Source organism: Entelurus aequoreus, linkage group LG06 (assembly GCF_033978785.1).
Source record: "Entelurus aequoreus isolate RoL-2023_Sb linkage group LG06, RoL_Eaeq_v1.1, whole genome shotgun sequence".
Lineage (NCBI taxonomy): Eukaryota > Metazoa > Chordata > Actinopteri > Syngnathiformes > Syngnathidae > Entelurus > Entelurus aequoreus.
Window position 1 is genome coordinate 16,182,974 of NC_084736.1, and position 24,771 is coordinate 16,207,744.

General features: G+C 41.4%; 1 protein-coding gene across 1 annotated transcript in view; it reads right to left on the reverse strand.

Moving 5' to 3' along the window:
* The window catches only part of LOC133651878 (integrin beta-3-like), a 123,922-nt gene extending 104,637 nt beyond the window's left edge, over nt 1-19,285 (reverse strand). Inside the window, exon 1 of the mRNA XM_062050079.1 lies at nt 19,203-19,285. The gene's annotated coding sequence lies outside the window, so the exon portion shown is untranslated. The remainder of the gene's footprint in view (nt 1-19,202) is intronic.
* Nucleotides 19,286-24,771: the final 5,486 nt, after the last annotated feature.

A 24,771-nucleotide genomic window follows, 5' to 3' on the forward strand; every position in this document is an offset into this window, starting at 1 on the left:
GCATTATTGTACCATTAAAGCACAATATTTTGTTACAAAAATGCAATATTTTACCATGCCATGCAATACTGCACCACTAAATAACAATATTTTGATACAAAAATGCAATATTTTGCCATGCCATGCAATATTTTACCACGAAAGAACAATATTTTGATACAAAATTCAACATTTTTCCATGCCATGCAATATTGTACCACTAAAGAACAATATTTTGATACAAAAATGCAACATTTTGCCATGCCATGCAATATTGTACCACTATATAACAATATTTTGATACAAAAATGCAATATTTTGCCGTGCCATGCAATATTCTACCACTAAAGCAAAATATTTTGATACAAAAATGCAATATTTTTCATTTCATGCAATATTGTACCATTAAAGCACAATATGTTGTTACAAAAATGCAACATTTTGCCATGCCATGCACTACTGTACCACTAAATAACAATATTTTGATACAAAAATGCAATATTTTGCCATGCCATGCAATATTGTACCACTAAAGAACAATATTTTTATACAAAAATGCAACATTTTGGAATGCCTTGCAATATTGTGCCAGTAAAAAAACACATTTTGATACAATAATACAATATTTTGCCACGCCATGCAATATTGTACCACTGAACCACAATATTTTGATAACAAAAATGCAACATTTTGCCATGCCATGCACTACTGTACCGCTAAAGCACAATATTTTGATACAAAAATGCAACATTTGGCAGTCTCATGCAATATTGTACCGCTAATGCCATGCCATTCAATACTGTACCGCTAAAGCACAATATTGTGATACAAAAATGCAAAATTTTGCAGTACCATACAATATTGTACCACTAAAGCACAATTGTTTGATACAAAAATGAAACATTTTGCTGTGCAATCAGTTCATACAGCACAATATTTTGATAAAAATGACACATCTTGCCGTGCCATGCATTATTGTACTACAAAAGCACACTATTTTGAGACAAAAATGCAACATTTTGACGCTGGGTCCCATGTTGCGCCATGAAAACACAATATTGTGTCACAAAATTCAAAAGTGTGCTACAATAACAATGTTGCAGCAAAAAAAAAAAAAAATCCAGATTACAATATTGTGCCATGACAAAATTTCTTGTATTGTATTGATTGTATTTTTTACTGATTTTGCAATATTTTGTATTAAAATGCAATGCTACGCCACAGTAATGCATTACAACAGTATATTGTGCCATGAAAACACATTTACATGCTGCAAAATGCTATATTGTGCCATGAAACCACAATACTTTCCCACAGAACGCTTTACTGTGCCACGATAACACAAACTTGAGTATCATGAAGTGCTTTATTGCAGGGTGGATGCTATATTTTCCCATGAAAACATTATATTTTGCCGCAAAACCGACAAAACCCCATTTTTTCCCCCACAAAAACACAATACTGTGCCATGAAAACACAATGCTTTGCCACAGTCAGATTACTATGTTGTGCCATTAGGGCACAATATTTTGATCCAAAAATGCAGGATTTTGCCTTGCCATATTAAAACACAGTATATTGACACCAAAATGCAACATGTTGCCACTAGATTCCATGTTGTAACATGGAAACACAATATCGTACCACACAAACCAAGAGTGTGCTACAAAAACACAATGTTGTGCCACAAAAAGCAACACTTTGCTACACGATGCAATATTATGCAATGAATGTACAACATTGTGTTAATAAAATACAATATTTTGCATACGATTATAATATTGTGCCATTACGGCACAACATTTGTTTTTACGTGAATGTATTATTTTGTCATATGATGCTGTATTTTACTATTAATGCACGATATTTTGTTACAAAAATGTCATATTGTGACACAAGATGCCATGTTACCATGAAATGGCAATATTTTGCCAAAACACCAACAAATGTTGTTGTCCAAGATAGTGTTGTCCCAAAACCAATATTTTGGTACCGGTACCAAAATGTATTTCGATATTTTTTGGTACTTTTCGATATTTTTCTAAATAAAGGGGACCACGAAAATTGCATTATTGGCTTTATTTTAACAAAAAATTTTTAAACATATGTTTCTTATTGCAAGTTTGTCCTTAAATAAAATAGTGAACATACTAGATAACTTGTCGTTTAGTAGTAAGTAAGCTGCTGACATATGCAGTAACATATTGTGTCATTTTCCATTCTTTTATTTTGTCAAAAATATTAAGGACAAGTGGTAGAAAATGAATTATTAATCTAATTGTTCATTTACTGTTAATATTTGCTTACTTTCTCTTTTAACATGTTCTATCTATATGTAGAGATTGCCCTCCTGTGGGTTCTTCTGACACAAAGATTCCTCTTGTGAGCCCGGCAGTCTGAGGTAACAGTCTTTTATTTTCATTCAGGGATTGCTTTCCGGCAATATATTTTCAGACTTTTCAGTCCAGCGTGTCTCAGTCCGTGTTTCTTTCTCGGGCTCCAGCTACCCCCTCGTGTCTCGTCCCGGCTGCTGCTAATAAAGGCGACAGGTGATTAGATAACAAGGCCCACCTGGGCCATCTACTCACCTGTCGATGACTTCGAGGCCGGTCCTTGCCCCCCCCCCGTTCCTCAGCAGGCCCGCAGGCCACGCCCCCCTTCACACTATACTTCTGTTAAAATGTAATAATCCCTTATTCTTCTGTTGTTTGGATGCTTTACATTAATTTTTGGATTATACAAAAGATTTGGGTATCAATCCGATACCAAGGATCCTACATTGGTCATATTCAAAGTCTTCATGTGTCCAGGGACATATTTACTGAGTTTATAAACATAATATATATATATCTTTAAAGATTTTGTGATTCTAAAAAATATCTATATAATCATAGTAGTATCGCCTCTTGTACTTGGTATCATTACAGTGGATGTCAGGTGTAGATCCACCAATGGCGTTTGTTTACATTGGGACGGTGAGCTACGGTGTGTAGTGAAGCATGTTTAGCTATTCCTCGTCTTGCAGGGATGATACTTGTAAGAAACTCACTTTATTTGTCGCCATGGAGACCAGGATTAGTGATTTCGAAGTAGCTAAAACAATGCAGACTGCGGATGGACTTTGGCCGCTAGCTAGCTAGCCATGTTTTAAAGCACCTCTTCCTGAGGGCGTTTCAGTGTTATAACTTCACCTTTATCATTAATTTTTAAGCCAAAATGCATCCGTTCTCCCTTTTCTGTCTACACACTGTGTCTGCTTCTAAGTACTCTGTGATTGTGCGCTGCCGAACATGCTTCTCTGCTTGTAAAACAACAGCAATGACACTACGTGACGACTGGGGGACCGGTACTTTTTAAAGGCGGTATAGTACCAAATATGATTCATTAGTATCTCGGTACTATACTAGTACTGGTATACCGTACAACCCTAGTCCAAGATGTTTCAAAAACACACAATTCTGCCATAAAAACGATGGCATAGTCAGCTTCAAAATGAGTACAGTATATTTAATATAATTAGGGTTTAGCTGATTAAATATGAACTGCCAGTCAGAACTGGCTTATCTAGAATGTGTTCACACACTCGCACACACACACAGGTTTCCATTGTGTTAATTATGATAAGGGCATGAAGTGGGTGTTGCACAAACACACAATCACTCTCCCTCATGTCCGCTAAAATAAAAAATGTGTGTGTGTGTGGATGTGCGCTAGTGACTTCGTTAGTTCGTCAAGAAGGTTCACCGCTGACCTTTAGCGGCGTCTAGCTGGCAGATATACTAATGAACATCTCACTGGCTAGGAAATGATAGGCTTGGAGCAGCAGTGGGGTGACAAAAACTATCCCTACAGTCTTTGTAAGCCTTTATTTTAAAAACGCTACTTTTTAATGCCCTCCTGAGTTATTGGTGCGAGGGCCTCTTACACAAAAAGGACTCCAGGATGAAATGGCCTTTCTCAGGCCCATTCAGACGCCTCCTAATGGGATGTGTGGTATTGAAAGGAGGAAGCGGTAACAATAGTCGTGGTGGAATGGAGCAGCTTAAACGCTATCTGACATCCCACACAGGTGACCACCTCTTTTCTGGTCATTGCAATTACTTTTCATTCATACCATCGCTTCAATCTCCAGAAACACACACACACACACACGTATTTGTTTCGCAAATCTATCTTAAACTTTCATTTACAGCAACAAAATGTGGAAATTGATATTTTACAAAAGAGCTTTCATTACAAATTCCGACATGATTGTGTGTGAGAATACTCTCACCAACGTGCCGTATTTTAGGATAAAAAAACGTGTATATTTTGCCTTGAAAATGCTGCAAAAACCCAAAAAGGGACCTTTTGTTTTTTCTGTTTAGGGCTGACAAAATTAATAACAGGTTAACAAAAATGTCCTTTAACAGCACTATTTTGTTTTTGACGCGATATTAACATATACATCACTGTACAAACATACATATACACATACTGTACATATACAAGTACATATAGATACATACACTCATGCATATAATCACGTTTCATCAAACATATATTAACATTGTTGCCCTACGGGAAACTGGGTATAACACATGGCACACTGACAAAGCTTAACCTATTGTTACTATAACAATCTACAAGGTTAATATAGTTGGCTTCTCTTTCTTCCCCTCCATTTATCTGCTTTATTATGTGTTTCAAGTTATCATTACATATATGTATTGTTGCATTTGAACAATTGTATTGCTGATAATAGAGGTAATTATTGTTATTATTTATTATCAATAGTGCTATTTCTACTGGTATTTGTATTGCTCCATTTGTAGTGTAATAATGTTCATTGTCATTTCTGTATTATTATTTATTTCACTAACTGCTTCTTTGCTATCACTTTTACCATCATATTTGTACATATCCTATTTGTTGATGTTGTTCTGTTGTTGTTTTTGTTGTGTTTGCTGTTGTTGTTTTTGTCTCTCTGTCTTATCCCCCTCTCGTCTCCGCAATTTCCCCCTCTGTCTTCCTTTTTTTCTCTTTCTATCCCCACCTGCTCCGGCCCGGCTACACCAAATAACAATATAAATCCATTGAATTAAGTCATATACAAATAGGGCAACAAAGAGAAGTATCCCACACTTCTCTTTTGTAAAGTAAATTTGTACAGCCGATATGGGCATCTACATTAACAATATGGTTTGCCTGAGTAGCTGGACAGGACAAAAAAATAAAATAAAATAAATAAAAAATATAATAAAAAATTAGCATGCGTGCATTCTGTGTGACCCTCAGTCCATGCTTCCACGTTGATAGTATGAAAAACTTGAAAATGATCTGTTCAAGGTACACTTATTAAAGATAATTAACTTCTACATATCTGCGGTAATCACGAATAATTAGGAGTTAACTCTAGAAAAATGTGTTTGATTGCGAATAAATATTTTAATCGTTTGACAGCCCACATTTTTTTAAATGACCACTCTTTGCAAAAAATGTTATTGCAGTTGTTGTGAATCTTTGGGTACCTAACGATTCAATCCTTTTCAGAATCGATTCTCGATTAAAAACGATTCTTGGAATGTATGATTTGGTGTAATTTTTAGGGGTGTACTGCTATTGTAGATACCGCGGTATTTTGGTTTTAAAGTCTTCACAATTATGCCGTGACACCTGACGGTATCAAACAAAAACTTGGTGTATAGTTTTTACGGCGCTTTAGCGTGGCGGGTCTGAAAATAAACCCGAAAATCAGTGCAGTGCGGGGCACCAAGGTGGTGGGGGTGGGCGTGGAACGCCGTAAGCAGAAGGTGAAGAAGTGTGTTTGTAGTAGATGAGAGGAATTGGGTTATTTTTGTACATTTCCTGAAATATGTCATCAGAATCTTTCGATAACTGTTTAAGTTATGTTGCTAACAAACAGACAAACAAACCCTGGTGAAGACATAACTTCTTTGGCAGAGGTAAGAAAGTCTGCGTTCTGCGAAGCAATACTTTATAGAGCCAGCCAGTCACGTCGCACAGCACAGAAGTAATCACCCCCAAAAAAAGTTCAACACGAAAAATATGAGGAAACTGAAAAACTACTTGATAAATCCTCAATCCATCTACCTATTTTCCACCATTTGTTTCTCTCTATGTTGCAGGGGAATGGAACCTATCCAGCTGCATTCGGGCGGAAGGCAGTGTACACCCTGGACAAGTCGCCTCCTCATAAACTGTCATCCAGAAAAGATATTTGAAGCCAGCCAAGCCAAACATTAGTTTGTGAGGTATTTACATGATTAAAAGTTAAATTGTTAGTTAACTTTTCTGAGAAACAGCATTTCCCAGACTGATATAAACATGTCCACTGTGGAGGACATTGCTTCTCAGCAAGTAAATGTTGAAAGACACTAAAGTGAATGTTATTATTTTACACACCATTATCACTTTAAAGACACTCAAATGCACGTTTTTAAAAATATATTTACTTGAAACGGCGCATGTCCCTGCACAATTCTTTACAATTAAAAATACATATATGTAGTAATAAATATGATTCGAATATTTAAGCATTATGTTTGTCTTCAATTACAGCAGGTAAGATTAATATGAAATATGACACGAGAAATATATTTTCAAGAAAAACTATCAATCGCCACAAATAACTATAAAACATGATTGATACACAACACAAAACAGTACACAGGTAAGATGATAGCATCCGTTGTTTCCACGACAACCTCCCATCACAGACGAAAGAGGGCTGTCACATTAGTGGTAGAAAGAAAAAGACACAATTTTTAGCCAAAGTTGACATTTTATCCACAAATCCAATTGCTTGATTGGTCCCACAGAGGGAATTCTGATGTCACTTCTGCTAAAAGTAAAAGAGTAAACTGTGTTGAACGTTCAACGTATCACACACACTATAAGTACTGACACATACTGTAGTCCTGTTGAAGTGGTCCAAAGGATCCACCCAGACAGGATGGACAGGGAGAGCCAGTATCAGTCCTCCTTTCGGTACTGTTGGTTCTGTTCCTAAAAGAGCTGCCGAGTTCTGTCAGCATGTTCTACATTGGGGGGTAGCATTCTCCGCTTACACACCACCTCCACTGGAGGTAAAGGTTGGCCAAGGACAGAGCCTACTCCCCTTAACACTTTGATACATTTTCACACACACAGTTCTATTGTGTTACCTTTATCCAGATCCATCAAAAGGTATTCTTATTCTTATTGTCATCTTGTTAACTGCATGTGTTACACTAGAGGTAGTTGTGGGGTGTCCCCAGCTAAATGACAGACCCTTATTGGGTCCATTTGTACACTCTCAGTTACATTAACATTGATATTATACATGTGGGCCCATAGATAGAAATGCCGTTAAATGTGGCTTTGACGTAGCAAGCAACTTTTGCCGCGTGGCTTGCTACAATTCTCCGAAGATAGGTTCCCCTGTAGTTTGGCTACATTTAATCCAGAGTAACTTCTAGTTTATCTTACTAGATGTTCCAAGTAGCTTGCCGATCACTGAGTAGACACTAAGTTGGATCATGAAATGCAACTTTACCCCAGCAAAAAAAACACATATTTATCCGGGAGAGTCTTGATACTCATTTCCTTGACCCAGCCACACACAAAGAAGTTGTAGACCTCCATGCTTTTCCAAATTTTCATCTGTTTTGTCGTGTAGAATGATGTCTGGAGCACAATCGATCGATATGTCTGGGAACGCGACCGACGTACAATCCTTAATATCACCCGACAAATCTTTCTTTGATAAAGTATAGGGATCTATTCCATTGCATACTTAGATTTTTTGCTCGTATCTGCTTTTTGCAGGACGATTTAAGCCTCTTTTGTACTCAGATAGTTTGCGCGCTGCTTGCTATTGTTGCGTCTGACCAGTCTTTCCTCCCAGGGAATTAAAGTCACTGGTCAATCCCAAGTTCTTTCATATGACATATATGCAGACTAAGAAGGACCATCAAGACAGAATAGGAATATTATCAAGTTTTACTAAAGCTTTAAGAGACCAGCCCACATCAATACAGTCATACCGTCATCTCGGGATAGTCTAACATTCAAACAGGAAGAGACAACTTGTTGAATACGAAAACAGCCCCCACCCGGTCCAGAAAGGAATACAGCCTCATTGTTCTAATACAAATAAGATATAAGGGAGTACTCCAACTCCTACATTCCAAGTCTTCAAGATAAAGCACACAGTTTACTTGCGGACATAAGATACAAAATAGAAAGAGTACAAATGGAAAAACACTAGCTGCTTTAAACATGACTATGAATAAAGAAATAACTCTTAAACATATATGCATTCTCCACACTGTACAACAGTCATCTTGGCTTGGTCGACCACCACTGGTTTTCACATCCCGGAAGAAGTCACATGTCAGAATACAAGCAATAGCTAGCCTACAAGAATTGTGGTTGGTCACTCTGAGGAAAACATCACCCTCTAGTGTTTCAGTAGAATATTGCACATCACACGGTCAACCCAGACCAGGGGTCGGCAACCCAAAACGTTGAAAGAGCCATATTGGACCAAAAATACAAAAAACAAATATGTCTGGAGCCGCAAAAAATGAAAAGCCGTATATAAGTCTTATAATGAAGGCAACACATGACGTAAGTGTCTATATTAGCTATAATAGCCTACTATCAAAATGACTATGTGTCGCAGGCTCAAGCAAATCTTCGTTGACAGAAATGTAATATTTATTCTACAAATTTTTTACAACATTAAAACCATTAGTAAATCAGAGGCTACTCAGAAGTTGAGATAACTCCTGGAAATTACTGGCTTTTAATGTCCAAAAGGTATAGATGTGTGTGTCCAAGTTAAAGAAAACAGCAGGCTGGCTTCTTCTAATGGATTTATTACAATCTTTGGCAAGCTGGGTAATGTTTGCTGTGGTCCGGAACAAAATGGCACACAAACAATATTACATACAGATAATGTGTGTGAGACATGCAAAACTAAATTATATACAAAGAGGATGAAAGTAGGGATGTCCGATAATGGCTTTTTTGCAGATATCCGATATTTCGATATTGTCCAACTCTTAATTACCGATACCGATATCAACCGATACCGATATATACAGTCGTGGAATTAACACATTATTATGCCTAATTTGGACAACCAGGTATAGTGAAGATAAGGTCCTTTTTAAAAATAAAATAAAATAAAATAAGATAAATACATTAAAAACATTTTCTTGAATAAAAAAAAATAAAACAATATAAAAACAGTTACATATATACTAGTAATTAATGAAAATGAGTAAAATTAACTGTTAAAGGTTAGAACTATTAGTGGACCAGCAGCAGGCACAATCATGTGTGCTTACAGACTGTATCCCTTGCAGACTGTATTGATATATATTGACATATAATGTAGGACCCAGAATATTAATACAACCCTTTTGTGTGAATGAGTGTAAATGGGGGAGTTTTTTTGGGCAGGCCGATATTATCTGACATAATAAAACCGATACCGATCATTTCCGATATTACATTTTAAAGCATTTATCGGCCGATAATATCGGCAGGCCGATATTATCTGACATCCCTAGATAAAAGTAAAGGAAATTAAATGAGCTCAAATATACCTACGAATGAGGCATAATGATGCAATATGTACATACGGATAGCCTAAATAGCATGTTAGCATTGATTAGCTTGCAGTCATACACTTACCAAATATGCCTGAATAGGACTCCAACAAGTCAATAACATCAACAAAGCGCACCTTTGTGCATTCACGCACAGCATGAAACTTTTGGTGGACAAAATAAGACAAAGAAGGAGTGGAAGATTTTACATGTAAACAAACTGTTGCGTCACAGTCCACACTATGGTGACTTCAAGAACCACTGAAATTAGTAGGACAAAACGATGTTCACCAAATACTCTCATCAGTGAAGCATACACACAAACATATTAAACAGTGGGCTTTCTAACAATTTGGCAGGTTTGTGTCTTAAAACAAAAAAAAATATTTCCCCCCCATCTTTTTACATTTTCAATCATTTTTTAAAAATGCTCCAGGGAGCCACTAGGGCGGCACTGAAGAGCCGCGGGTTACTGACCCCCAACCCAGACAAACAGCTATGAAAGGATCAAGACGGCGTTGCCGGCGGATATAGCGACTATACGCAGGAGCATAATCCAAGCATAAATCTCCCAAAGCTTCTCCCCCACATAAAAACTCAAAGTGTAAAATCAAACACCATCAAAGCACATTTACTATGGCAATAAAATAAAATAAAATGACACTATCTGTATTAGACTTATAAGCAAAGTAAAGATGGAGTGCATGTCTCCAAGGCTTATCGGGCCTTTTGGCAGGGCCATTCAATACAGCGAGGCCAGTCAAAGCCGGGTCAATCCTGCATTATTCCCACTCCCAATCGCTTGTGACAAAAACAAACATAAAGAGAGTATATGCTTCTCTCTAATGGCTGCGTCTTCTCAAGAGGTGTCTCTGGCGATTGATTCCCGATAAGAACGGACCACAAACTGGCTCATTATTGGTGTAAACCTTCCCCCACACCCCCCACGTTCCTCTCTTTGCACGCCTACCCACACGGAGGGATGACTGAAAGCGAGATAATTGGTGTCCGCTGACTTTATTACGTATTAATAAACTCAAGAGTGTGCATGGAGACGTGTTAATTGGCTGGAGAGGGTGCTGGTGGGCGCCATGCGAGGCTCGTGCCAGTGGCGGTGGATGGCTAAGGGGGTATCAGTCAGGCCAGCTCCTCAGGGGGGAGGAATTTATCCTATTGCCTCTCTGGCTCTATTCGAGCCGTCAGTGGGACAATATCTCTGCTTCCCACATATGACATTATTTTTTTTTTTTATTAAAGCAAAGTGAGGATGAGGGATAACAAAAATGTCCGCTGATGACACTTTTTTCCAAGGAGGGCAACTTTAACCCTTTAAAAGTTACCCCACTGGGCTGCTGACATGATCCAAACACATCTTCACACATTAAGCCTGCGGGGTGCTGTTGCCAGGGCGACCAGGGATGGTAATAGGGCCACACGCATGCCGCGGCTGAGACTAAGGGCCAGCGCTGTAACTCGGGGGCACGGTCAAGTTACTGTTTGTTTTGAAAAGGCATCCATTAAATGTGACCCTTTGACGCACGGGTCCCACCTGAACCACCTTACCCCTCCAGCCTCTGTGCGGTATGAATAAATGATCGCTAATGCAATGCTGATTAACATTAGTGTGTGTGTGTGTGTGCGTGTGTGTGTGTGAGACTGATATGAAATATTACTGAGATTCCTCAGCAGTCTATAAATGTTTATATTAGCCGGGACTCATTCATATTTGACTTATCGTGCAAGAACCTGCTGTGACGTCCATATGAGTTAGGAGGGACACTTTAATAGGTACACCCGTCTAATCACATCCAGTCGAACAGGGGTGTCCAAACTTTACACATAAGGAAAATTGAAGGATGCGTGGGCCACTTTGATACATTTTGTACCTGAAAGGTATATGTGGAAGTTGCTTCCTAGCGGTCCCACTGTCAGACACGGCACCGTAGCCAAGCGTGCAGGTTTAACAAGGTTTTTAATGATAATGTTGTCAACAAAAGTTTTCTCTCCTAGTAGAACGTGACTTTTCAGTCACGTCCGTATCCTCTCCCCCTCCTGCTCCCGGCCGCTTACTGTTAAAGACAACAGATGATTAGATTAACACGTACCACCTGTGAAATCTAATCACCTGCCAGCTGTGTCTCGCCGTCAGCACTGCCACGCCCCCGTCTGATGGTGCTCTGTCCTCGGCACCATGGACAGAGGCGGTGACTTTTGCTCCCGCAGGCAGCGCTGGCTACATCTCCCTCTACAGTATACTAAAACAATGTAGGTCAATGTGTGCTAATGTCTGAACAAACATCCACATTTTAGATTTGTTTTTAGCAGGGGTGCCCAAAGGGTATGATCTTTATTATTTACATTTAGGTTATTTGTGTTTGTATTTGTGTCACTTAAAATGAGGGTGTCCTGATCCAATATCGATATAGGATATTGGTGTGATATCAGCAAGAAACCATGTGTCATGTCTGTTCATGTTTTTGTTTTGGCCATGTGTTTGTTTTTTGGACTCTTTTTAGTTCCTGGTTGCACTTCCTTGTTTGGTTTGGTTTCCATGGTCACCCATTAGTTTTCACCTGTCTTGTCACGCACCTGTTTCACGTTTCGAGTCACGCACCTGTTTTCACTGATCACGTCACTATTTAAATCTGTCTGTTTCTGTTGTTCGTCCTGGCGTCCTCACACATTCACACTCCTGCCACTCTGATGATCCATGCTGCTCTTTTTCATGTTTTTTCTCATGCCAAGTAAGTTTTGTTTATTAAGACCACAGTTAGTGTTTTTGTTTCTTTGTTCATAGTTTTTGTGCCCACGTGCATGTCTTTTGTTTCTTAGTCAAGTTTGTATTTCCGCCTTTGTGCGCGCCATTTGTTTGCTTCCTTTTTTTAGTTTATTAGTGTTAAAAATAAATCATGTATTCAAACTCACGTCTGGCTCGCGCCAACTTTCCGTTGCCTTCTGGAGAAACACAACCCGAGAACCTAGTCCTGACAGTAGGACGCCAGCAGAAGAGTTTCTCCGCAAGAAAATTGGACAATTTTGACGAGGCAGCGTGGGAGGTCCTCCGCGCGATGGAGGAAGAGACGCTGCGTTATTCCTCCGGGAAGCGCAGAGACCTGATGTGGGGCCAGATGGAAATCTGGTGCCATTGAGCTCCAGTTGGTCAGAGGACGGCGCTGCGTCACCGCAGTCCCGGAAGCGCCACTCCAGACCAAGGACATCAGGGAAGGCGAGCGGACAGCATGCGGCGCTGCCGCAGGCTCCTCCCACTCCGGGCGGAAGCAGGTTGCTGCCAGCTCCGCAGCTCCAAAATGACATCACAGACCAGGATTTTTTTTTTCTGAACTCTTTTTCTTTTGATCACCCGCCCCCAGCAAAAGACTCTAAGTCCAAGATAGAGCATTATCAGGACATGTTTTTACAAATTAGAGCATATCAGTCACAGTCACCCAGTTTTCATGCCCCGCCCCCCAGGACTCAAGCCACGCCCAAGTCACACAATTTTTTTTTTTCACCCACTCAATCCCAGGAAGAAGAAAGACTTTTTGGACAGTTTGGAGGGGAAGATTCTGCCCCCCTCCTGAACTCCCTCCACCCACCCCAAAAGACGGTTCCAGACCGCAGGGAGCGCGTCTGGGATCCGCTCCTTGAGGGGGGGGCTAGGACTAGGGACTGTTCAGGTGGGGTCGTTCTTCGACCTGCCAAGCCACAGCCTCCAGCTAGGCCACCTCCACCTGCTCCACGCCCTGCTCCAAGGCTATCAACATGCCTAGCAGCTCCACCATGCCAAGCTCCACCATGCAAAGCTCCACCATGCCCAGCTTCACGACGCCAAGTGCCGCCAGTCGCACCTTCACGACGCCAAGTGCCGCCAGTCGCAGCTTCACGACGCCAAGTGCCGCCAGTCGCAGCTTCACGACGCCAAGTGCCGCCAGTCGCAGCTTCACGACGCCAAGTGCCGTCAGTCGCAGCTCCACGACGCCAAGTGCCGCCAGTCGCAGCTCCACGACGCCAAGTGCCGCCAGTCGCAGCTCCACAACGCGATCCCTTAAGCCAAGACCAAGATCCCCCAAGTCCAAGCCAAGACCAAGATCCCCCAAGTCCAAGCCAAGACCAAGATCCCCCAAGTCCAAGCCAAGACCAAGACCCCCCACGCCAAGACCAAGTCCAAGACCAACCATGCCAAGACCATGTCCAAGACCAACCATGCCAAGACCAAGTCCAAGACCACCCTCGCCAAGACCAAGACCCAGACCCTCGCCAAGACCCTCCAAGCAGCCAAGACCCTCCAAGCGGCCAAGACCAAGCTTCGCCGCCCGAAGTGCCACGCCAAGCTTCGCCGCCTGCTTTGTTTGCTGCACCCGCACCTGCGTCATCATTGCCTGCAATGACGACGACGCGCCTGCCTCCTCGCCTGCCTCCTCGCCTGCCTCCTCGCCTGCCACGGTTGTGGCCACTACCTGGTCGTCCGCCACGCCAAGTGCGCCCACCTCTTCATCGGCCACGCATGTGGCCCTTCCCGGGTCGCCCACCTCGCCTGTGGTGGCGGCGTTCCACTCGCCGCCGCCACATGACTATGCCTCGGTGGATTCGGGGCCACTTGGCCTGGCGACCCACCGCCATGTCCCCCTCCCGCCCTCCCATGACTCTTGATCCTGTTTTGTGTTTTGTTTTTTGGACATCTGGGATCTGTCCGTAAGGGGGGGGGGGTTCTGTCATGTCTGTTCATGTTTTTGTTTTGGCCATGTGTTTGTTTTTGGACTCTTTTTAGTTCCTGGTTGCACTTCCTTGTTTGGTTTGGTTTCCATGGTCACCCATTAGTTTTCACCTGTCTTGTCACGCACCTGTTTCACGTTTCGAGTCACGCACCTGTTTTCACTGATCACGTCACTATTTAAATCTGTCTGTTTCTGTTGTTCGTCCTGGCGTCCTCACACATTCACACTCCTGCCACTCTGATGATCTATGCTGCTCTTTTTCATGTTTTTTCTCATGCCAAGTAAGTTTTGTTTATTAAGACCACAGTTGGTGTTTTTGTTTCTTTGTTCATAGTTTTTGTGCCCACGTGCATGTCTTTTGTTTCTTAGTCAAGTTTGTATTTCCGCCTTTGTGCGCGCCATTTGTTTGCTTCCTTTTTTTAGTTTATTAGTGTTAAAAATAAATCATGTATTCAAACTCACGTCTGGCTCGCGCCAACTTTCCATTGCCTTCTGGAGAAACACAACCCGAGAACCTAGTCCTGACACCATGATGGTATCAGTTTGAATGTACCGTATTTTTCGGACTATAAGTCGCAGTTTTTTTTTCATAGTTTGGCCGGGGGTGCGACTTATACTGAGGAGCGACTTATGTGTGAAATTATTAACACATTACCGTAAAATATCAAATAATATTATTTAGCTCATTCACCTAAGAGACTGACGTATAAGATTTCATCGGCTTTAGCGATTAAGAGTGACAGATTGTTTGGTAAACGTATAGCATGTTCTATATGTTATAGTTATTTGAATGACTCTTACCATAATATGTCACGTTAACATACCAGGCACGTTCTCAGTTGGTTATTTATGCCTCATATAACGTACACTTATTCCGCCTGTTGTTCACTATTCTTTATTTATTTTAAATTGCCTTTCAAATGTCTATTCTTGGTGTTGGGTTTTATCAAATACATTTATCCCAAAAATGCGACTTACCTGTATACTCCAGTGCGACTTATATATGGTTTTTTCCTTCTTTATTATGCATTTTCGGCCGGTGCGACTTATACTCCGGAGCGACTTATACTCCGAAAAATACGGTAAAATCTTTGTTACAAGCAGTCCTTCAGCTCGTTGAAAGTTGAAAAAGTCAGTTAACATCTAATAAATGTCCTCCAATAAGCACAAAAGGTTGGTCTTTTCTTCTAATTACAAAAATAATGCAATTACTGTATGTGTGATTCCTGCTGATATTGAACTGGATTCAATATCGCTATCGGCCAATTCATAAGGCTCCAATATTGGTAACGTATTGGAAGTGAAAAAGTTGTATATGGACACCCTCTTTGTCCTGTGGCCCATTGGCACACTTTTGATTGCTACTTAATTAGTTTATATCGGCACCCCCCCCCCAGGGAGTATCGCCCCACTATGTAGAGGCTGGGGGGGGGCGTATATCTTGACACATAAGCTACTGATAGATAAATAAATAAACACTCGCTTCTGGGGGGCGTGAAAACAAATTCTGTCTCCTTGTAAAATTTAACTGTTAGCAAGTTCCAAACCACCAGTATAATGCTTCAGTGCTTCTTAAATTATGTGGGGCGGGGCCCCCTGACGAGGCGTCGTGAGGTATCGGGGGAATGGGGTTGTGAGAGGCAATGGTGTAATAGCATCTTTAGCGTTAGTAAGGAACTATCTTGACACATAAAGACAATACATTTTACATTACATACACTTTCAAGATGGCGCCGCTGGAGTGGCTGCTGTTGGCAGGAGTTATTTGCTCTTGTGTCATCCTTTTGTGTTCCTGATGTTTCCCTCTTTTTTTCATGTGTTTTTTTTTTTTTTTGCCTTTTGGCTCGGGACCCTTTGGAACTGTGAGACAAGGGATGGCACTTTCGTGACTTCTGCGGTGCTTTTTGTGAACTTCTAGATCTGCCTCCCGGGAGCTTTTTGGCCATTGAGACCAGCTGCTGGGTCTCTGCCACACTAGAGTCCGTTTGGAGGGACTGGAGGAGATGCGGACGAAGAGACAGGGCTGCGGAGCTGGCGCCGAGCGCCGGGACGGACAAGCTTTACAGTGTCTTGGCTGAATGAGCCGGTTTCCGACAGCCCGGGCTCTTTGGACGTATCCTCGCTCATCCATGCGAACTTGACACTGGCCGAGAGCTGGTGGGCGGCCGAGGGTTGAGTCGGCTCTCTTGGTTGCTTTGTTGGGTCTGCTCCTGTCTCTGGCCATGCTCCCCCTACCCCAGCAGACGATGGCGTGGAACACCGCAGAGGCCACCACAGTGTATATGTTTTTTGTTTTATTTATAATGGGGCGGCGTGGCGAAGTTGGTAGAGTGGCCGTGCCAGCAATCGGAGGGTTGCTGGTTACTGGGGTTCAATCCCCACCTTCTACCATCCTAGTCACGTCCGTTGTGTCCTTGGGCAAGACACTTCACCCTTGCTCCTGATGGCTGCTGGTTAGTGCCTTGCATGGCAGCTCCCGCCATCAGTGTGTGAATGGGTGAATGTGGAAATACTGTCAAAGCGCTTTGAGTACCTTGAAGGTAGAAAAGCGCTATACAAGTATTATTTATCATTTATTGTTGTTTTCCTTTTGTGGCTGTGTGTAGAAGTGGCTGGTTGCTCTGCTCTTTTAATGTATTTAATGTCCTTTGTTTTTGTTGATGTTTCCCCCTTACACACATGCTTATGTGTGCTCTGGCTATGAGTTTTTTCCCCCCCTTCGCCTCAGTCTTGACCCCCTCTCCAGGGACCCAGGCTTCGACTGAATTTTTTATTTTTTTTCTCACCCACCCTCCCCCAGTGTTTATCTGTTCCTCACTTTTTTTGTAAGGGGAGCCGGGAGTTGGCAGGCACAGGCCAGCAATCCTGTTCTGTCTCCCTGTAATGTCTGATCTTGAATGGGATTGTGCTGAAAATCTTAATTTCCCCTCTGGGATTTTCAAAGTATTTCTGATTCTGATTAATTTCAGGGTGGTGGGGGGCGTGAAAAAAAATCAGTCCCTTAGGGGAAGCGTGACAGAAAATAATTGAGAACCACTGATGTAAATTAAGTTCTCTGAAGTGGAGTACGTTTAAGTGTTCCAATATTTGACGTCAGAGCTTCGTCGTCATCATTACATTGTTAAGCGTGTGGCGGAAATTTACATTGATGACACATTATGTGGAACTAGCTTAGCCTTTAAATAAATATATATATACATATATATTGTGGAGGGAGATGTTGCCAGCACTGCCTGCAGGAGCAAAGGTCACTACCTCTGTCCATGGTGCTGAGGACAGAGCACCATCAGACGAGGGCGTGGCAGTGCTGACGGCGAGACACAGCTTGTAGGTGATTAGATTTCACAGGTGGTACGTGTAAATCTAATCATCTGATGTCTTTAACAGTAAGCGGCCGGGAACGAGGATACAGACATGGCTGAAAAGTCGCGTTCTGCTGGAGAGAACTTTGTGAAAACATATGATTATTAAAACTTTGTTAAAATATATATACGCAAAGATTTTCTCTGACGGCACCGGAGCACAACTCTCCTCTCCTTCCGCTTAGCTGCTATAAAAAGAAGACTGTGTTGTTGCGAAGGACTTGATGCGCGATGCGTGGGCCGCGCTGGAGAACAGAACAGGAATTATCTTGGTGCCACGCCGCCAATTAAATATAGTTTGCTAGTTTGTTCTTCAGCGTTCATGGCGGAGTTGGACATCACACGCTGCTGTGTACACACACACACACACATACACGCACACAACTCACACCGCCTTCCTTCATTCGCCTGCGTGTCAAGGTTCTTTTAAGAATAGATACAATGCAAGCAGATTACAGCGTTTTAATTGCCGAGCCGGCGACGCGACGGGGGTGTGTGGGCCTTTTCCGTTGACAGGGAGCATTTGGTATGGACTTGGAAGCCTGACTGATGCGGGGAATGTAAACACAAAGCTAATTGGTGTTGTCTGCCGTAGTGGAGCTCCAGAGCTGGAACCCTCTATAACACAGTACATGTACTGTTAGCCAAGTCGCACTTTTAACACAAACCTGTAACACTGTTATGCTAAGTACACACACATACAAAACTACCATGTGGGCAAGCCATATCATTCTTATTTCCCAGAATAGAGAAGCAAGTGAACCCCCTGGAGGCCCTTCCGTAATGTTCTCACGTCACCTAAAAATACAACTGATACGGCATTTAACTAAATGTCTAGGTGCTTTGTGTGTATGAAATGAGCTATAGGACATATAGCCAGGTTATCATTACAGATGTAACAATAAGAACATTTAAAATCAAAACAATCAAACAAAAAATTATCATGGTAATCATTATTATCAAGGTATACTTACGTACACATTGATATATTTTAACCAGGTTTAATTTTTAAAAATAATAAGTACATACAATAAATAGACTTCCTCAGCATGTGAAACAATAAATCTTGTTTTTTTTATATGAGTGTTTAAATATGTTTATCTAGGACTGGGCGAGATGGCTAAAAACTGTATCACAGTATAAGTGTTTTATATCTGTCAATATCGATATTTATTGATATTTTTTGCACAACTTATTGAAAATGAGGACCAGAAGAAAAATATATTAGATGTAAATATTATTATTAAAAATGTTACCTTCCTATGACTATAATCCCCTCAGCTATCAAGGCAGAATGGAAAGGAAATGTCAACACAAGCATTGAAAACACTCAATCAATATAAACAAAAATAATGAAACCACATTGAACAATTAATAATAACCTCTTAAAATAAGGAATACATAAGAAATGCTTAAAGTTTAACAAAATAGCGCAAAGTGTGAAAATGTAAACATAGAGAAACCTGAGAAGAACCAGTTTCTGCAGGTTTAGTGCCGCCTGTGCTCAAGGGTGAGCACAAATAGGGTGGTGTGACAATACTCACTGCGAGCGCCTTGGTCTGACTATGGTCCATTTTAAAAAATCCCCAAAACTGCCATACTGTTGTGGTGACTTGTCCTCTTTTATCCACAATTTGTTGGCTCTCGCAGCAAGAGCGAGTGCCTTTGTCTTAAAAGACAAGAAATATAGGTCAAAAGGCCAGAAATTCTACTACAATGCAACAAAACTTACTTTGCAACTCTCGTTTTTCCCGACAAAGAAGAAAAAAGATATTGAACGTTTTATCAGACGCATTTTTTTTATTAATATGAATTACATGTCTATCGCGATATGTATTTATATCGTTTTATCGCCCAGCCCTATCTTCATTGATTTTCATTTGTAAATGTTTTGTTGTAAATTATATCTATCTGCGATTATAGTGATTACTTTTGAGTTAACTATGAACAAACTGTGATTAATCACGATTAAATATTGTATGCGATTGACAGCCCTAGTTAAAAAATTTAAGTTTAAGTAATTTTTGAACATTTTGAGCATATTTAAAATTACCGTGACAATAATGTTGATCATGATCATTTTGGTCACATTCTCAGGTACAAGGTTAGTAGGAATTCAATTTAAATCATACTGTATATACAAAAAAACATCCCCCCAAAAAAATCACTTTATATTATTCAGAATGCAGAACTTATTATCAGTTGCTATGGTAGCCTGAGTAACCGCTAACAGTTGATTGTCATGCTTGATGGTGAAATAAAGAAGAAGTATAAATGTATTTGCCAGTTGCTAATGAACTCTTATTGCACGAATGACGTTATTTGCTTCTGTTCTGTCAACAATCAACACCAATCAATTTACAAGAAGAGCAAAGGTTAATTTGTCATTGAAGGCTTTGATGTAAGAGTAAAAAACATTCAAAGTGACTCATGTTGCGCCCTAGAGGTCACGCCGAATATCGTAGCCAGACAGTGTGTGTATGTATGTGTGTCATGGTTTGGCATGTGCGTACGTGTTGAGTGGGTGAACGTTTTGTGGGTGCGTGCTTGTCGCGCATATGCGCGTGCAGACGGTTGCTTGTGTTTTTGGCGCCTTGGCAACCTGCCACCGTGCACACCTCTGCACCCTAGCAGACGGGACAGAATGATCATGGCAAGCATCTCGCAAAGAAGATCGGCCGAGCGACAAAAAAAGCCTCATTAGGAAATTTGTTTTAACTCTAATGGCAGCAAGTGATACGAAGTTATACATGGCCACAAACATGCTTGTGCATACAGTGTATATCAAGTCTTACAAATTAAACCAAAATTATGTGATAACCGCTTTAAAATGAGATTAGCATCTCGATGTTGCCATGGCGACTAAAAATCGCCTACTTTAGTCAAAGCCAAAGCAGAGTGTTTAGTTGTTTATCGTATACAGTTATATTATTTTCATACTTGCGTGACAATTAAGCATGTTAGAAAAAGAGGCGCATGGACACACAAATTATTAAAGGCCTACTGAAACCCACTACTACCGACCACGCAGTCTGATAGTTTATATATCAATGATGAAATCTTAACATTGCAACACATGCCAATACGGCCGAGTTAACTTATAAAGTGCAATTTTAAATTTCCCGCTAAACTTCCGGTTGAAAACGTCTTTGGATGATGACGTATGCGCGTGACGTAGCCAGTGAAACAGAAGTATCGGTACCCCAGTGAATACACTCTGTTTTCATCTCATAATTCCACAGTATTCTGGACATGTGCGTTGGTGAATCTTTTGCAATTTGTTTAATGAACAATAGAGACTGCAAAGAAGAAAGTTGTAGGTGGGATCGGTGTATTAGCGGCTGGCTGTAGCAACACAACCAGGAGGACTTACTTGGATAGCAGACGCGCTAGCCGACGCTAGCCGCCAACCTCACGGATGATCGGGTGAAGTCCTTCGTCGCGCCGTCGATCACTGGAACGCAGGTGAGCACGGGTGTTGATGAGCAGATGAGGGCTGGCTGGCGTAGGTGGAGCGCTAATGTTTTTATCATAGCTCTGTGAGGTCCGGTTGCTAAGTTAGCTTCAATGGCGTCGTTAGCAACAGCATTGTTAAGCTTTGCCAGGCTGAAAATGATTAACCGTGTAGTTAAATGTACATGGTTTAATAGTATTGTTGATCTTCTGTCTATCCTTCCAGTCAGGGATTTATTTATTTTGTTTCTATCTGCATTTGAGCCAGATGCTATCACGTTAGCTAAGTAGCTAAAGCGCTTCGCCGATGTATTGTCGTGGAGATAAATGTCACTGTGAATGTCCATTTCGCGTTCTCGACTCTCATTTTCAAGAGGATATAGTATCCGAGGTGGTTTAAAATACAAATCCGTGATCCACAATAGAAAAAGGAGAGAGTGTGGAATCCAATGAGCCAGCTTGTACCTAAGTTACGGTCAGAGCGAAAAAAGATATGTCTTGCACTGCATTCTAGTCCGTCACTCTAACGTTCCTCATCCACGAATCTTTCATCCTCGCTCAAATTAATGGGGTAATCGTCGCTTTCTCGGTCTGAATCGTTCTAGCTGCATTGAAAACAATAGGAAAATATGAGGAGGCTATCAACTGACTACGTCACGCTACTTCCGGTAGGGGCAAGGCTTTTTTTTTATCAGAGACCAAAAGTTGCAAACTTTATCGTCGTTGTTCTCTACTAAATCCTTTCAGCAAAAATATGGCAATATCGCGAAATGATCAAGTATGACACATAGAATGGATCTGCTATCCCCGTTTAAATAAAAACATTTCATTTCAGTAGGCCTTTAAGGGTGCACGATAAATATTGAACAGTTAATTATCGGGATGATATGAGGAATTATGATGTCATACCGAGGCGAGATCACCTGTACTGTGCTGTAGGGGTGTCAGGGGTGAACAAACCAAGTGCACCTTCTCTCCTACCTCTGCTATATTGTACACTTCTCCTGAAAACAAACACGGCATTGATTCTGTGGGACTTCTTTACTGTTTCAGAGGAAGATATTTCCAGCGCTATTTGAACAAAATGTTCGGAGGTAAAAAAACATTAAGCCTTATCAGCCACTTGAAACGGCAACATCGCTATAATGGTGCCCATCCCTGAAAACCTGTCTTCAAACTGAGGCATGGCTTGCGGCAGCATGGAAGCAACAGTGGCAGTCCGCTCGAACCACCAGTATCCGCTGTTACATCCAGGACCCGGGAGGTGGCATTAAAAGAGAAGAACTGCCATTCCTGCATGGACTCTGCTGAACCGCAGGGGAACTGGGGTCAGCTGCTTTAAATCATCTTTGAGGAAGTGGGGCCTGGCGTACGGAGCACCATGTGAGTGTGGGTAACCAGAGCAGACCACTCACCACATAATCACCGCCTGCCCCCTGTACAAACCACCTTAGGAGGCCGGCCTCTTTGATGTGGGACGTGAGACGAGGGCGTGACTATACACAACTGAGCTGGACATCTGATGATCATGACACGCGAAAGAAAAAGTCTTCCCTCATACTTTCGGGAAACAAGCCGTTTAGAATTTGCCCATTTAGTGAGGTTTTTGCCAAGTGTGACGTCAGCGGATTATCAACATACCGCATGGTAGAAATTTGCTAAAAGTGCTTTGCATGTGTCCCCCATTGTAGTCCGACATTGTAGTCAATTAGTTCTTTCTTTTTCGCTATCCTCTTGTTGTGGGGCAGACTGACTCGTACATACACATTTCTAATACAAAGTCAAAGTCAAAGCCAGTCAAATTCCGCATAGAGTTTAAGATTTTAGTACTTTCCGTGCGTTGCATGGTGGGGCCCCTAAGTATATTACTGATTTGTTGTGTCCCAAACACTTCAGGGGTTCTCCTAATGATCCCAATAACTAATTTTAAAACCTGCGGAGACCTGGCATTCCAGGCTGTAGCCCCCAGACTCTGGAATGACTTGCACCAGTCCCTCTGTGTGCTTGACTGGGTTGACTCTTTAAAAAAATATTCCAATACTTTGCTTCTTAGAAAATCTTATAGTTAATGGACTTTTGAACTTTTTTTATCCACTTTTAAAAAAATATTTATTATTTTTATGATTTTGCCCTTGTTGTTTTAATCTATACGTTGTTTTAATTCACTTATGTTTTGTACAGCACTTCGTAATTTTTATCTGTGAAAAGCTTTTTATAAATAAAATGTACTTAGTTACTTACTTATACTAGGGTATAGTTTGAACTTATACCCACCAGTAGACTCCATATGGAAGCACTAAAAACTACAACATGCCTGACAGGGAGAAGACGTAGTCAAAGCGGAGTCACGTAAATAAGACCGCCCACAAAATGGCACATCCTGAAGAGACGGTCAGAAAGTGACTTAAAAACGGTCTGCAAAACATAATCTACAGAGGCACTATAGAGCGCCTACTGACCAACAGCATCTCTGTCTGGACTGGAGCCTGCAGTGCCTCAGACTGGAAGTCTCTGCAGAGAGTGGTGAGGACGGCGGAAAAGATCATCAGGACTCCTCTTCCTCCTATCCAGGAGATCGCAAAAAGCCGCTGCCTGACCAGGGCTCAGAAAATCTGCAGAGACTCCTCCCACCCCCACCAAGGACTGTATTCACTGCTGGACTCTAGAAAGAGGTTCCGCAGCCTCTGTAGCAGAACCTCCAGGTTCTGTAACAGCTTCTTCCCTCAGGCCATAACACCATTGAACGCATCATAATAATCCCCTCAAATCCCCCCAAAAATGGATGAACTCGCTGGAATATAAAGACAATATAACATACATCCATAAACGTGGATGCATATGCAAAAGTGCAATATATTTATCTGTACAATAATCTATTTATTTATATCTGCAACTTATTGATTTTTTATCCTGCACTACCATGAGCTAATGCAACGAAATGTCGTTCTTATCTGTACTGTAAAGTTCAAATTTGAATGACAATAAAAAGGAAGGCTAGTCTAGTCTAATAATCTATGTAAAATTTTGATCAAAGATCCGCCATTAAATGTTATGTAGATCACAGGGAAGTGTTTTAAAAGTAGAAAAAAACGTCATAATATAATCCCTTTAACCTATTTTATTTTTATTTTTTAAGTCCCATCTTAGAACTCATTTGTATACGCTAGCCTTTAAATAGACCCCCTTTTTGACCAGTTGATCTGCCGTCTCTTTTCTGCTCTGCCCCCCTCTCCTGCGTGGAGAGGTTATTAGGTGACCACAGATGATTGTTCAAAGTCGGGACCCGGGGTTGACCACTCATCTGTGCATCAGTTGGGGACGTCTCTGCGCTGCTGACTTGTCTCCACTCAAGATGATCCCCTGCTGGCCCCACTATGGACTGGACTCTCACACTATTAACTAGATCCACTCGACGTCCATTGCACCGGTCGCCCAGGGAAGGGGGTCCCAACATCTGTGGTCCCCTCCAAGGTTTCTCATTGTATCCCATTGGGTTGAGTTTTTTCTTGCCCTGATGTCGTTGTGGCTTGTGCAGCCCTTTGAGACACTTGTGTTTAAGGGCTATGTGAATAAACTTTGATTGATTGATTGAAAATACCACGCCTCAGAAAAGTGATGCTGTGGTTGAATTGTAACCTGCAACAGCAGTCCAAAGTTTAG